A 16,594-nucleotide genomic window follows, 5' to 3' on the forward strand; every position below is an offset into this window, starting at 1 on the left:
ACTAGCCTCATGAGAAAGACCCTCCAAAAATGGCCTGCTTCTAGTCAATCCAACAACAGACAGAGGATGCATTAGTAAGTCAGCAGAACTAAGCAGAGAACAAAGCTACCGAGCAAGCCCACAGACTCAGGAGCAGTAATAAGTGCAGCAAAGAGAACTGACAGTAGTCATTCAATCAAGTTTGGTGAGCACTCCGCCTGTGAGAAGAGGCACGTACACAAATCTGGAGCTGGCCTGCACCTAAGTCAGTAGCTTTCAGAATTCATACTTCTATCTGGAACTCGTCCAGTGTGGTTGTTCCAAAAGCAGATGCAAAGCTCCAGAGAATATTTTTAGTAATGATAATAATCTTCAAAGCTAACATACATGAAATGCTTATTTCGAAACCACCATCTCCTCTAGTTCCTACAAACACAAGGTGCTATTATCCTGGTTTCCTGGAGCAGAAGTCAAGGTTAAGAGAAGATAGGTAGGTACCAAATGCTAAGAGAGAAATTTTGCTTGGATCTGAGGCAAAGCCCAGATGTGTGTGTGAACACACACAGGAGATGAATACACAAAGGGGATAACACAAACATAGGCGATGAACACACATATAGAGGATGAACACACACACAGAAGATGAACACACACACAAGGGATGAACACACAAGGAATGAATACACACACAGGAGATGAACACACAAGAGGTAAATGCCCACACAGGAGATGAACACACACAAGGGATGAACACACACACAAACAGGAAATGGACACACGGGATGGACACACAAAAGGGATGAGCACACACAAAGGAGATGAACACACACACAGGAGAGAACACACACACACATGGGATGAACACTCCATAACAGAGTCACATCCAGGAAGTGGCAGTATCATCACACCTGGTAACCAAGGACCAAGGTGTGAGGCAACCCCGCTATCCACCATGGAAACAGGGTTTGGGATAACTCGAGGCTCATTAGGAAATAAAGAAGGCCGAGTAACAGCTGGATAGAAGGCAGCTACAGAACACCTGTCAGATCTGATTGCAGTAATAAACAACCCCAGAAAATTCTGCTTCCCTCCCAGAAGCATTTGTCTCCATGGGGAAATAATGCAAAACTGGGCCAGCATCACTTACAACCTGGGAAGGGCAGGGCTCAGGGTCACAGAGGCTCAGCAGATCATGCTCTGCTCTCCACCTCTGACTCATCGATCCCGGAGGAGTAAGCACGTGCTTGCTCAAGGCTCTCCCTGTCATCTCACTGGCAACAGGAAAGCGGGACAATGCTGGCAGGACTCTCATTCCATTGTGAAGCTCTTAGATGTGACTGGGGCTTTCTCAGTGTCCCCTGTTGACAAAGGCAAAATATTTTTACCCATTCTATATATGGTGAACCTACCCACTCTTCATGAAAATTACCATACTGAGAGCTCTGAAAATATCCTGTTTTCAAGAATCAAGTTATAAATGAATTCCTCTGTATAGAATTAACAACGGATTTCACTCTCACAGCAACTAGGATACAGATATTAGTCTTCCCATTTTATAGATGAAAAACATTGACGTTTGAAGAGGGATTCAGCAACTTGCCAAAAATCACAATGCTGAGACTCAGTCAAACCTAAGTTGACAACCAGCAGAACCCATACTTTCAACCATTCTCTATTTTCTATTATGACTAATACCCTAATAGAGCTTTCTTTTAGTAAATAGCCTGGATGTCAGAGTCAAGGATAAGACTCAGCTTGAATTCTTACCTATCTTTAACTAACAACTTGGAAAGGGCACTAAAGATAGAATTCCACAGTTGTCAGCACCGGACAGGTGATTACTGGGTATCTTAGGAATTATCTCCTTTCCAATGTCATCACACTCCAGATTGCTTATAGCAAATGTCAGCTCTGCAGAAACTTAACTGCAAAACCACCAGACTTTTCTTTGGTGTTTATTTTTCAGATGAACACTCAGGACACAGCTCGTAGTTTCTGAATCAACTTTGCCAGTGTTTCTCTGAGCGGTATTGGAAGTCTGAGATATGTTCCCAGACTGTCAACAGACTGAAGACGCTTTCTGAAATATTTTCCTAAACTCAATCTTCTGTGGTAAGTTTTTATGTGTTGGACATACCTGGATGCTAGGTGGGGGAATATGAATGCCAGATCTCCAGGAAATTCATTTTCTTATCATTTCTTCCTTCCCATGCCTTTGCATGTTCAGACAGTATACGTTCCAAGTTCAAGTCTCCACCCATCACAATCCTCACTGTCTCTGACCACAGCATAGCAGACTAGGAAGGCATTCAATGACCTCCCCAATCTTCCCCAACACATGGAGCCCATACACTGTACTCACTTAGGGGATATATAAATTATAGTTATATATATAGGGGATATATACCTCTAGTGACAGACAACTCATTCACTCATAGGACAGTTCAATTAATTCTTCAAATAGTTCAGTTGAGTGGTGCAACATAGATATTAAAGGTCTTCCCTGTAAGTCAGGCATTATCCAAAGGTGATAAAACATCCTACTCTCAGGAAAATGGCAGTCCGACATTAGAACCCTTATCAGCCTCCCTTTAGCATCTAACCTTCATTTCTTGGTTGTCTCTTTCAAGGCATCACAGAGTAAATTTAGTTTTAGACATTCATCCCTGGAAAGCAGTGGTTGTCATGAAATGCCCCTGGCAGAAACACAGTGTGAAGTTGCTGTCAGCCCAGTACACCTTCCTGAGAATGAGTTGTAAGGCCTTTCCTTTTGACAGGAGGGAACAGGAAAGTTATTTCCAATCAGGAAAAAAATAGAAAGGGAGTGCCACCAGTGTTGGAAAATGTTTATGGCAACGCGGCTTCTTGGATTTCGCATCAGTGCTAAAGAATGTGAAAAGAAAGCAGGCTGTGTTGTTAGCATATCCCTAGACAACAACAATCAACTTTTAGCCAACTATGGCTTTTATTGCCTGCCTCTGCTTCTTAGAGCTTCCTCTTCCTTTGCTTCTATAACTGTTCCTTCTCAACTGGCTTTGTTGGTTTTTTCTCCATCTTAGAAAGTCTAAATAATAGTATTCTCCACTGTCTTAATTTCACCCCCATCTTTTCTTATGCAACAAGTTCTCCCATGTGGTTTCCATGGTTTCCACCAAATCTGAAAGCTGACGACTCTACTCCTCAGTGTGTATTTCCAGCCCTCATTTCTCTTCTAGGCTCCAGAACTATATTGACAGCTTCCTATTTACATTTTCCATAGGCACATCAAGTTAATTATTTTCTTTTCCAAACTTCTATCTCCTCCCATATTGCTTATATCCATTATTACATCACGATCCATCTCATCACTTCCCTAGTGGCTCGGACGGTAAAGAATCTGCCTGAAATGTGATCCCTGGGTCAGGAAGGTTCTCTGGAGAAGGGAATGGCAATCTACTCCAGTATTCTTGCCTAGAGAATTACATGGACAGAGGTGACCTACAGTTCATGCATTCACAAAGAGTTGGACATGACTGGGCAACTAACGTTAACACAACCTCATCAACAAGCCACCACATCCTATCCGCTCGACCTAAGACCCATTTCCTGGTTGCAGCTGCAGCTCTAGCCATCAACTAGCTTGTTTCTCTGCTCTTGCTTCTTTCTAGTCTAGTTCATCTTCTTCGTTGCTCCCATAATTGTGCTACTGAAATAAATGAATAGATAAATACATACATCTGTTCATATCAGTGCATCCCCCATAATGTTTTCTTCAGCAAAATGTCTAAAATTATTACATTAAAAAGACATCTTCACTGTTTGTCTCCAGTGGTACCTCTTCTATCTAAACCTATTGTCAGACATTCGTTCCCAGATCGTGCCCACAATACACGGAAATAAACTCTGCTCCAGCCACCATGAACTTGTTTGATCTTCTCATTCATCGCAAAGAGTTGGACAAGAGTGAGTGACTAAACAACAACAAAATAGTTGAATCCCAATGTTATGTCAATTACTGCTGGACACCGAAGTGACTCCGTTTGTATACATATATTAATAAATATGTATTATTTTTCATATTTTTCCATTATGCTTTATCACAGGATATTGAATATAGTTCTCTGTACTCTACAGTAGGCCCTTGTTGTTTACCCATTCTTTCCTTAAACGTAGGCCATAGCAATTCTCTCTTTTAATGTGCAAATCTGTTTTCCTGGTTGCCTGTCCCTTTTCAATCTGATGAGCTCATATTCATCCTTCAAAATTCAATCCAAATGTTACCTCTTATGGGAGATTTTTCTGACTCCTCTAGGCAGTTATTAATTTCTTCCCATGCATTGGTGAATGGTCAAAAAACATAACTGTGCATCAGATACTAGACATGCTAGACGCTATGCTGGACGATAAGTGTACCATGGTTAGGGAGATAGGAAGTCTCTGCTGTATGGGATGTATAATCCAGCGAGGAAGACAGAGGCTGTCCATGGAACTCAGATACGCTGGATGTTATGAAAGAGGTTATGTGCCGTAGACATCTAAACTCTAGCCAAAGCTATCCAATAGAGCATTCGACATCTGTGAAATGTTCTATATGTATGCAGCCATGTATGTTAGCCACTAGCCACGTGTAGCTGTTGAGTAGCTGAAATATAGCTGGGGCAACTGAGGCTTTACAATTTTCATCTTATTTAATTTTAATTGGCTTAAATTTAAATATTCAGCTCATGACATCTATTGGGGCAGTGTTGTTCTAGATATTAAGGACACCTTCCCCGAGAGAGTGAGAATTACTCTTGGATAGAAAGGATGAATAAATCTGAAGGACAGGTGAGAAGATATTAGAAGCAGCACTGTGAAGGCCTAGCCTTATAACTGCACTTTCACCTGTCAGTCTGACACCTCCCTTAGCTCCTGCAAGCTTAAAATAGTGCCTGTCACATCATAAGTGCTCAACATATATTCACTATTAGTATTCTAAATAGATTTACCCCGGTTTATTAGTCTTCACGAGTTTTAAGTTATTTTCACATGTGTGTACCTTTAGCCATCATCAATTTCATAAAAGTGGGAACTGTCTCAAACTATTTTCTCCTCTACCATAGTATCCCGAACAGTGCTATGCAAACAGAGTCTCTCCCCATGAAACATTCGACATTTTAGGGAAATTAAAAATGGGAGAGGATATAAGTAGTCAAGTGATAGTCATCTCAGTTCACAGTGCTTCTGAGCAGTACATCTTCCAAGTCAGAGCATAACGTTAAGTTCATCTATTCTGAGAATTTTCAGCTGGTGCTAAACTTAAGTCTCCCTAGTCCTGGATTTATCTGAGGTCACTTTCCAGTGAGCATTTGGCTGCCTTCATGAAGTATAATCCACCACCCAGCTTCACATTGCCATCCATGGAGATGCATTCCCATCATTTTTCTAGTCAAACGAGTAGTGTGTACTATACATTATGTCGACTCTGATATGTATCATATGGGAGAGGCATGAGCAAAGGAAATGCTCTTTTGGAATGCAGGCTTATCAACACTGGGCAGGTGTGCTGTGAAAACCACAAGGAGCTGTTTTTAACAGAAGATGACAAATCCCTGAGAGGTTGGGACAGAGTGGATGGCACAGGTGTCTTGTCAGTCTAAGCAGCGGACACCCAGCCACACCCTCAGGCCTCAAGCGGGGCCTTGGTTCAGTTGTAAACAGCAGAAGTCATCCCCGTGACTGTATAAAGTACGAGGAGCTAGGGAGAGATGAGAGGAACTTGGCTGCACAGAACTGAGAAGGGAACTAGCAAGGAACTCTCAGCCCCTGAAAGAAGCGAGAAGCAGCAAATGGCTAACCAAAGCGAAGCACTGTCAAGCCCAAACTGCCAGCTTACGGTCAAGAGAGCCTTCTCCCCAGACTTCACCCAACGTTCAAGATCTAGTTCAAGTCCCAGTTGCCCCACAGATCTGTTGATAACCTGTTGTTGCCAAAACCCCAGGGTATTTGTCTCTAATTCATAGACTAGAACTTAATAATATATTGGCTTAGAGGTTATGTGTTCAAATTGTGAAATGTGAAAATCACTCATCAGGAAAATCATCTATGTCCCAGAATATCAAAACTGAAAGGGGCTGCAGATACCTTCGGAGCTCAGTCCCATTTGAGTTAAGGAAACTGAGAGCCAGTGGTGTGAAATGATTTGTTCGACCTGGTTAACGGCAGAACTGAATTTAGAACCCAGGCCCTCTGGTGTTGAAGACCAGTGATCTTTCAATATCAGTTTCATGAGAAGTAACAGAATTCCACTGGCTTAATCAGTGAGCAGTGACTAGGAGGTTTTCCTTCTCGCTTGATTTCTCCTTTTTATCCGCCTGGACCCCGATTACTTTAGTCTTCCTCCCACCAAAACTGGATTTCAAATTCCTTATTTTTATGTCCTACTGCCTCTGCCCTAAAACCCCAAAATACAGAGGGAATGCAATAATCTGCTTTCTCCAGTCCTCCCCAAAGCTACTGATGATAAATGGAGAAAATTATTCAATCACACACACAAAACTGTGATTCTCACTTCCCAGGTCCTCAACCATGAATGGTATTCCTTTTAGTTGTTACTGATCATCAGCTCCCTCGTTTATTCCTCGCAGCCATTATTCCAAACATCCAGCTCCCTCTTCAGCTTCACATGCCTCACCCCCATGAACAGCCTTCATCTGCTACTTCACAGAAGAAATAAATGCTTTTCATGTAAACGTCCTCAACCTTCCACCCAATCGACAAAGTTACATTCACTTCTGCTCAAACTTCCTGCCTTCCCCCCATTTTCCTGCTGACCTCTTCAGGACCTGGTTCTATCAACTTCGTCTTTCTGCGATAGAACAAACCTCTCTCCTCCTACTGGTTTCTCTTTAGTACATAAACACACCCAAATATCTCAAAACATCTTCAAGAAACTCTCTCTTGACCCTGAGTCTTCCCTGTAGCTACACCCTACCCATCCTTCTCCTCACAAACAAACTACTTTGGAGGAAGCTGTTCTTAATGATTCTATCGCCTGGCTTCCTATTTTCCCCATAGCATACTGTAAATTAGTGGTTCTTGCCCTTATGTCCTGAAACTAAAAGGACTAAAAATGGTCCCTTATGACATCTTAATTCACAATAGCCTTTTTTGCACATATTTTTTATTGTGGTACGTGCCAAGTCACTTCAGTCGTGTCCAACTCTTTGAGACCCTATGGACTGTAGCCCACTAGACTTCACTGTCCAGGGATTCTCCAGGCAAGAATACTGAAGTGGATTGTCATGCCCTCTTCCAGGGGACCTTTCCAACCCAGGGGTCCAACCCACGTCTCCTGCATTGGCAGGTGGATTCTTTACCACTAGCGTCATCTGCCTGGTACACTGCAGTCCATGGGGTCGCTAAGAGTCAGAGACGACTGAGCGACTTCACTTTCACTTTTCACTCACATGCATTGGAGAGGGAAATGGCAACCCACTCCAGTATTCTTGCCTGGAGAATCCCAGGGACGGGGGAGCCTGGTGGGCTGCCGTCTATGGGGTCGCACAGAGTCGGACACAACTGAAGCGACTTAGCAGCAGTAGCAGCAGCAGCACCATCTAGTAAGCCCTTTTTTTGTGTGGTAGCTGTGTAAAATTTCTCATTTTCATCCTGTTTAAGTGTACAGTTCTGTGGCATTAAGTACATTTATAATGTTGCACAAGCATCTCACTATTCATTTCTAGAACTTTTTCATCATCACAAACAGAAACTTTCTAATCATATACAATAATTCCCCATTCCCCCTGCCCTAGCCACCCTCCCACACCCATTACTGCTGTTCCACATTCTGTCTCTAGGAATTTATCTATTCTATATATCTCTTTAAGTAGAATCATACAATAGTTGTTCTTTTGTGTCTGGTTTATTCCACTTACCATAATGTTCAAGGTACATCCATGTTGTAGTAGGTATCAGAATGCCATTCCTTTTTAAGATTGGATAATATTCCACGTTTTGTTCATCCATTTGTTGTTTAAAGGACATTTGAGTTGTTTCCACCTTTCACTATTGTGGATAATGCTACTATGAACATTAATGTACGAGTATCTGTTTGTTCTACTTTAAGTTCTTTGAGGTATATACCCAGAAATAGAATTGCTAAGAGGAGAGTGAAAAAGTTGGCTTAAAGCTCAACATTCAGAAAATGAAGATCATGGCATCTGGTCCCATCACTTCATGGGAAATAGATGGGGAAACAGTGGAAACAGTGTCAGACTTTATTTTTCTGGGCTCCAAAATCACTGCAGATGGTGACTGCAGCCATGAAATTAAAAGACGCTTACTCCTTGGAAGGAAAGTTATGACCAACATAGATAGCGTATTCAAAAGCAGAGACATCATTTTGCCAACAAAAGTCTGTCTAGTCAAGACTATGGTTTTTCCAGTGGTCATGTATGGATGTGAGAGTTGGACTGTGAAGAAAGCTGAGCACCAAAGAATTGATGCTTTTGAACTGTGGTGTTGGAGAAGACTCTTGAGAGTCCCTTGGACTGCAAGGAGATCCAATCAGTCCATTCTAAAGGAGATCAGTCCTGGGTGTTCATTGGAAGGAATGAGGCTAAAGCTGAAACTCCAGTACTCTGGCCACCTCATGTGAAGAGTTGACTCATTGGAAAAGACTGTGATGCTGGGAAGGATTGCGGGCAGGAGGAGAAGGGGATGACAGAGGATGAGATGGCTGGATGGCATCACGGACTCGATGGACGTGAGTCTGAGTGAACCCCGGGAGTTGTGATGGACGGGAGGCCTGGCGTGCTGCGATTCATGGGGTCGCAAAGAGCAACTGAACTGAACTGATTCATGGGGTCGCAAAGAGCAACTGAACTGAACTGAACTGAAGGTAATTCTAAGTTTAACTTGTGTGTGTGTGTGTGTGTGTGTGTGTGCGTGTGTGTGCTTCCCTTGTGGCTCAGACGGTAAAGCGTCTGCCTACAATGCGGGAGACCTGGGTTCGATCCCTGGGTTGGATATTCCCGTGGAGAAGGAAATGGCAACCCACTCCAGTATTCTTGCCTGGAAAACCCCATGGACAGAGAAGTCTGGTAGGCTACAGTCCATGAGGTCGCGAAGAGTTTAACATTTTACAAACTGCCAAATTGTTTTCTTTAGAAGCTTTGCTGTTTAATTCTGATCACCAGTGCACACCGGAGAAGGCAATGGCACCCCACTCCAGTACTCTTGCCTGGAAAATCCCATGGACGGAGGAGCCTGGTGGGCTGCAGTCCATGGGGTCTCGAAGACCGAGCGACTTCACTTTGACTTTCCACTTTCATGCATTGGAGAAGGAAATGGCAACCCACTCCAGTGTTCTTGCCTGGAGAATCCCAGGGACGGCAGAGTCTGTGGGGTCGCACAGAGTCGGACACGACTGAAGTGACTTAGCAGCAGCAGCAGTGCACACAGGTTCCAATTTCTGCACAACCTCTCCAGTATTTGTTATTTCCTAGTTTATGGATAGTAACCATCCTGTTGGGTATGAAGTACTATTTTATTGTGGTTCTGATTTGCATTTCTCTGTGGATGGTGAGTGATGTCAGGAATCCTTTCATGTGCTTATTGGCCATTTGTATATTGCAGAAATATTTTTTAAACCCTTTATCCATTTTTGAATTGTGTTGTTTTTGAATTGGATTTTTTGGTTGCTGATGATTATTAATCTTTAGCCCTTATTTTATATCTCTGGAGCATTTTTCCCTATTATAACTGGAATGATCATCCTCTCTGACTCTATACTTCACTCTGCTATCTCTTCCCTCCCTACTCAAATCTCTCCATACTCACATCCTTACTAGCTTTTGCAACATTTAATCCCTACCCATTCTAGCATTTATTGAACGCTTTGCACATGCCACACACCATGCTAAGTGTTTTATATGCATTCTCTCCTTCAGGTTTAAAAAAAACTACATTAAGTAGGTAGGATTATTGGAAATGCCATTCTATAGACATAAAAACTGAAGGTCACAGAAATAAAGTATTTTACTTCAAGTTTGCTAAAGTAATTCATGAAAAAGCTAGTGTTAAACCCAGGAAACCAATTCCAGAGTGTGCTCTTAAGACTTTCTTATCTAGTTCATTAGCATTAATGACTAAATTAAGCTAATATAATGACGTGGTTATGTAATGTTGTTATATATAGTTATATATATATAATGTTACATATAGTTTTATATGTGTGTGTATATATATATAATGTTATATATAGTTATATAAATGTTGGCTTAAAACTCAACATTCAAAACACTAAGATCATGGCATCTGGTCCCATCACCTCATGGCAAATAGATGGGGAAACAATGGAAACTGTGACAGAGTTTATTTTCTTGGACTCCAAAATCACTGCAGATGGAGACTGCAGCCATAAAATTAAAAGATGCTTGCTCCTTGAAAGAAAAACTATGGCCAACCTAGACAGCATATTAAAAAGCAGAGATATTACTTTTCCAACAAAGGTCTGTCTAGTCAAAGCTATGGTTTTTCCAGGAGTCATGTATGGATGTGAGAGTTGGACTATAAAGAAAGCTGAGCACTGAAGTATTGATGCTTTTGAACTGTGGTGTTGAAGACTCTTGAGAGTCCCTGGACTGCAAGGAAATCAAACCAGTCAGTTCTTAAGGGAAATCAGTCCTGAATATTCATTGGAAGGACTGATGCTGAAGCTGAAACTCCAGCATCAGCTTTGGCCACCTCATGCAAATAACTGACTCATTGGAAAAGACCCTGATGCTGGGAAGGATTGAAGGGGATGACAGAGGATGAGAGGGTTGGATGGCATCACCGACTCAATGGACATGAATTTGAGCAAACTCCATGAGTTGGTGATTGACAGGGAAGCCTGGCATGCTGCATTCCATGGGATCACAAAGAGTCAGACACAGCTGAGTGACTGAACTGAACTGAATGCTATGGAGTAAGTCCTATAATTTAACTACATGGTTGCAAGCAACAGAAACTGGATTTGACAACTGGATAATCTGAAAAGGAATTTGAGGTAAGGATAAGAAGTAAATTACAGAATTGAAAGGTAAACTGAAGAATTGGGCTTTAAAAGGAAGAGATCTAGATGAATTTCAGTCCCAGAGTTGTCAGAACCAAGCAAGGAGCAATCTCGTCAGGACCCAGCCATTGAGCAAATCAGCAGCCAATCATTTCAGCAACTTGGTCAAGACTGAAATTCCAGAGAGTGAGCATCATATTGGTCTGGCTGGGACATGTGCCAGCCCCACTAGTAGGGAAGACAGGAAAAGAACATGGTGATTGGTGATCCAAACTTGGCTATATCCAAGGGGGAAAGGTTCACACCCCCAGGCAAAAGAAGAAACAATGAATAAGTGGATGCAAAATGACAAGTCTGCTATCCTCCCAATCATTAACTTCAGCTCAGACCTCTCATCAGCTCCAGACGTAAATATTCAATGATTGACTGCCTCTCCTTAAAGTCCTTAGCACGTCGGTAAGCACTTGCTTCTCTTTAATTGGGTGGGAGTCTGCCTTGCAGATACCTCTCCTGCTGTGTTTCTCATTCTGGACCAAAAATATGCACCGGTCTGTTTCTCCTTCTTGGAGCTATGAACTGCTTCACTATACTGTATTCCACTTTATACCCTTTAGCACTAAGCACAGTGTCATGCATACAGCCAGTAGTCAATAAATGTTTGCTGCCTAACAAACCGAAACTAGAGTTGAGGGGAACTACAGTATCAGAAATTCGTGTAACAGATCATCTTGACCAAGAGAGTCCTGGATGTTTTAATTGAAAGTGAAAGTCACTCAGTCGTTTCCAGCTCTTTGTGACCCCATGGACGGTACAGTCCACGGAATTCTCCAGGCCAGCATACTGGAGTGGGTAGCCTTTCCCTTCTCCAGGGGAATCTTCCCAACTCAGGGATCAAACCCAGGTCTCCTGCATTGCAGGTGGAATCTTTACCAGCTGAGCCACAAGAGAAGCCGATTTTAATTGAATGCAGGTAAAATATGAGCCTACTGTGTTTTACAAGCTGGCAAAGTGAAGGTGATTTTATCTATGTCAATAAAAGTATGCAAAAAAAAAGTAAGTGAGCCTGACAGTACCTGTCAGTACCTGATACTGATCAACCTCTGGAGTAGTTATCACTAGTTCTGGTCACCACATTATAAGAAGGGCATTGAAAAACTTGACATGTTTGGAAGCCATCAAATGAAAACAGTGAAACTATCAAGTGACATAAACATCTAATAGGAAATATTTATAATGGAAAAGAAAAGAATTAGAAGGTTTGATCTCCATAATTATTCAAGAAGTCCATGCAAAACAGAAAATCGGAAGTACTCTGAGTAACACAGATAGAATCAAAATGAATAGACAGAAATATAATCCTCAAATGATTGTTCATAAATGAAATAATCTGTTCTGTAAGATAATAAGACCTAATGACTAGAAATACAAAAATTATGTTAAAAAACCTTAAGATATTAAGTGACAACTTCATAGTTTAGTACACAGACTAGATTAAAAGTCAGAAACTCAAGTGTCTTTAGGAAGAAGGCAAAAATTCATCTGCCTGAGGTAAGTAGGTTGGCTATAGACAGTAGAAGGTGGTAGGGACTCTGATGAGGACTAGAGAATGTGCCTGAAGACATTTGAATTTATACATTTTTATAACATGATGAAGGTCAGATAAAATGAACCTGAGAGCTAAATTCTGTACTTGGACTGCCAATTAGTATTCCATGGTTAAAACCTTTAAGATAGTTTCCAATTTGATTACTCAACCCTAAAGGGATAGTATGCTTCTAAAATAGTGGGAGGGGGATTCAGGATTGGGAGCTTGTGTACACCCGTGGTGGATTCATGTCAATGTATGGCAAAACCAATACAGTATTGTAAAGTAAAATAAAGTAAAAATAAAATTAAAAAAAAAATAAAATAGATTATTACTGATGTTGACATTTGCAAAGAGTTGTGAGGAAGATAACACCATTAAGAAACTTAGTATTACAATGGAATACTATTCTGCCATAAAAAAGAATAAAATGTTGCCATTTGCAACAACATGGATGGACCTGGAGGGGGCATTTTGCTAAGTAAAACAAGTCAGGCAGAGAAAGACAAATACTGCATGATATTACTTACATGTGGAATCTAACACTAAAAACCAGTGAATATAACAAAAATGAAACAAACTTGCAGGTACAGAGAACAAACTAGTAAGGAGAGGGAAAAAAGGAGAGGCAAGATGGGAGGTAGGGGATTAAAAGATACAAACTACTGTGTAGAAAATAAACTACAAGGATGTATTGTACAACACAGGGAATACAGCCTATATTTTATAATAACTATGAATGGAGTATGGGCTTCCCCAGTGGCTCAGTGATAAAGAATCTGCCTGTGATACAGGAACCATGGTAGACATGGGTTCAGTCCCTGAGTCAGGACGATCCCCTGGAGGAGGGCATGGCAACCCACTCCAATATTCTTTCCTGAAGAATCCTATAGACAGAGGAGCTCCGTGAGCTATACTGTCCATAGCGTTGCAAAGAGTCAGACAAGACTAAGGTGACTTAACATAAATGAAGCATAACCTTTAAAAATTGTGAATCACTATTCAGTTCAGTTCAGTCGCTCATGTTATAGACCTAAAACTTATGTATTTATAAGTCAACTATACCTAAATTTGAAAAATTACTTTTTAAAAAAGAAAATTAGTAGTAAAAAAGAAGTTCTTGGGACCGCTACTGATTCTAAGAAAATTACTAAGAATTTGGTATATGTATGATGGTGTAGTAGGTAGAAAAATGGTGGAATCTGTGAACACGTTACTTTAGCTAGCAAAAAGAACTTTGCATGTGTGACTAATTTGCATCTGAAATAATCTGCAGTTAATTAATTCAAGTGGCTGGAACTTGCCATAGATTATCTTGGACTTTGCAAGTCAGCCCAGTAAAATCAATCACATGAGTCTTTTCTTTAAAATTTTTATAATTTAATTTTTATTTTATATTGGAGTATAGTTGAGGAACTAAAGAGCCTCCTGATGAAGGTGAAGGAGGAGAGTGAAACAGCTGGCTTAAAGCTAAATATTAAAAAAACTAAGATCGTGGCATCTGGTCACACTGCTGCTGCTGCTGCTGCTAAGTCGCTTCAGTCGTGTCCGACTCTGTGCGACCCCATAGATGGCAGCCCACCAGGCTCCGCCGTCCCTAGGATTCTCCAGGCAAGAACACTGGAGTGGGTTGCCATTTCCTTCTCCAATGCATGAAAGTGGTAAGTCAAAGTGAAGTCGCTCAGTCATGTCCGACTCTCAGCAACCCCATGGACTGCAGCCCACCAGGCTCCTCCATCCATGGGATTTTCCAGGCAAGAGGACTGGAGTGGGGTGCCATCGCCTTCCCTGTCTGGTCACACTACTTCATGGCAAATAGAGGGGGAACAGGTGAAAGCAGTGACAGATTTCCTCTTCTCAGGCTCTAAAATTACTGCAGATGGTGACTGCAGCTGTGAAATCTGAAGATGTCCACTTCTTGGCAGGAAAGCCATGACAAACCTAGACAGTGTGCTGAAAAGCACAGAATTACTCTACCAACAAAGGTCCATGTAGTCAAGGCTGTGGTCTTCCCAGGGGTCATGTACGGTTGTGAGAACTGGACTGTAAAGAAGGCAGAACGCCAAGAATTGATGCCTTCAAACTGTGGTGCTGGAGAAGATGCCTGAGAGTCTCTTGGACAGCAAGGAGATCAAATCAATCTTAAGGGAAATCAACTCTGAATACTCATTGGAAGGACTGATGCTGAAGTTGAAACTCCAGTATGTCGGTCATCTGATGCGAACAGCTGACTCATTGGAAAAGTCCCTGATGGTGGGAAAATTTAGTGCAGAAGGAGAAGAGGGCATCTGAGGATGAGATGGCTGGACGGCATCACCAATGCAAAGGACGTGAACTTTGGCAAACTTCGGGAGATGGTGAGGGACGGAGAAGCCTGGCATGCTGCAGTCCATGGGGTCTCAAAGAGTCAGACCAGACACAACCGGGCGCCTGAACAACAGCAATAGTTGATTTACAATGCTGTGTTAGGTTTACATGTGCAGCAAAGTGATTCAGTTATGCGTATATACACCTCCCTGCTTTCTCAGATACTTTTCCCATAGAGGTCACTACAGAATATTGAGTAGAGTTCCCTGTGCTCTGTGGTAGGTCCTTGTGGGCTATCTATTTTATATATAGTAGTGTGTATATGTAAGCTTCCCTGGTGGCTCAGAGGTTAAAGCGTCTGCTTCCAATGCAGAAGACCCGGGTTCGATCCCTGGGTCGGGAAGATCCCCTGGAGAAGGAAATGGCAACCCACTCCAGTATTCTTGCCTGGAGAATCCCATGGATTGAGGAGCCTGGTGGGCTGCAGTCCATGGGGTCACAAAGAGTCAGACAAGACTGAGTGACTTTACTTACTTAGTGTGTATATGTTAATCCCAAACTAATTTGTTCCTCCCCACCTTTCTCTTTGGTTACCATAGTTTGCTTTCTAGGTCCATGAGTCTATTTCTGTTCTGTAAATAAATTGTCTGTATCATTTTTTTATACATACAAGTAATATCACATATCTGTCATCCTGTCTTGACTTACTTCACTTAGTAATGATCACATGATTTCTTAAATGGAAGAAACTCCCAGCTATGATAAGTAAGAGTTAGATGAGAGAAGAGAATAAGGATCAGAGAGATGCAACATTTCAGGCTTTTAGATAGAGGTAGGGCCCGCAAGGGGAGGAAGCGGGGGATACCTAGAAGCTGGAAAAGCAAGTAAGAAGGTTCTCCCCAAGAGCCTCTAGAAATGAATGAACCCCCGTCAAAACCTTAAATTTTATCTCTGTGAGACCCATAAGGGACTCTGACCCACAGAACTCTAAGATAACAAGTATTTTGCTTTCAGCCACTAACTTTGTAGTAATTTGTTATAGAAGCAATAGAAAGCTAATAAAGATGCTTAAAGTTGAAAGGATAACGTGTGAGAAAAAGAATCATTTATTGTCCCGGACAAATGCCTGGAAAACAACAAGATTTCATGTTATATTTAATATACTGTTTTTATATAATTTATCTGATGAATGAGACATACCTGGTGACTGGCATTATGCACCTAGTTGTCCAGAAAAAAATTAAAGAATTGAAAAAGAATATAAAGCATGATCTCTGCTCTCCCAAAGAGCAAATTTTTAGACAATAGAAGATCATAAAACAAAATATAGTCAGGGGACAAAATAAGTATCATAGAAAAAATGGAAGTCTATGAGTGTGATTATTTCATATATCAGGCTTTCCAGACATAGCTAAATTTCAGATATCCTGATGAGCTATGGCTTATAACCATAAAAGGATTAGAAATCCCTCCATTTTAGATCTGAAAGTTATCTCCTACTCTGGAAACGACAAGTCATTTATCAGACAACATGTTCAGCATTTTAGCTTAGAACCTGTAGTCATCATGATGATAGGAAAGAAAAAGTGAGTGAAGTTTAATAGGATTGGAGATGTAAGAAGGGTGTGTGTGTGTGTGTAAAAGAATAGAACTTTGGTGCAAATGAATATTCTGAAATAGAAAATACACTTCCCTGCCTGCCACAG

The 16,594-nt window shown here is 41.4% G+C and overlaps 1 non-coding gene across 1 annotated transcript; it reads left to right on the forward strand.

Moving 5' to 3' along the window:
- The first annotated feature begins 15,219 nt into the window (after positions 1 to 15,219).
- TRNAW-CCA lies at positions 15,220 to 15,291 on the forward strand. The gene has a single exon. It is a non-coding gene; the product is annotated as a tRNA-Trp (tRNA).
- The last annotated feature ends 1,303 nt before the right edge of the window (positions 15,292 to 16,594 follow it).

This window comes from Oryx dammah, unplaced genomic scaffold, assembly GCF_014754425.2.
Source record: "Oryx dammah isolate SB20612 unplaced genomic scaffold, SCBI_Odam_1.1 HiC_scaffold_4, whole genome shotgun sequence".
Classification (NCBI taxonomy): Eukaryota; Metazoa; Chordata; class Mammalia; order Artiodactyla; family Bovidae; genus Oryx; species Oryx dammah.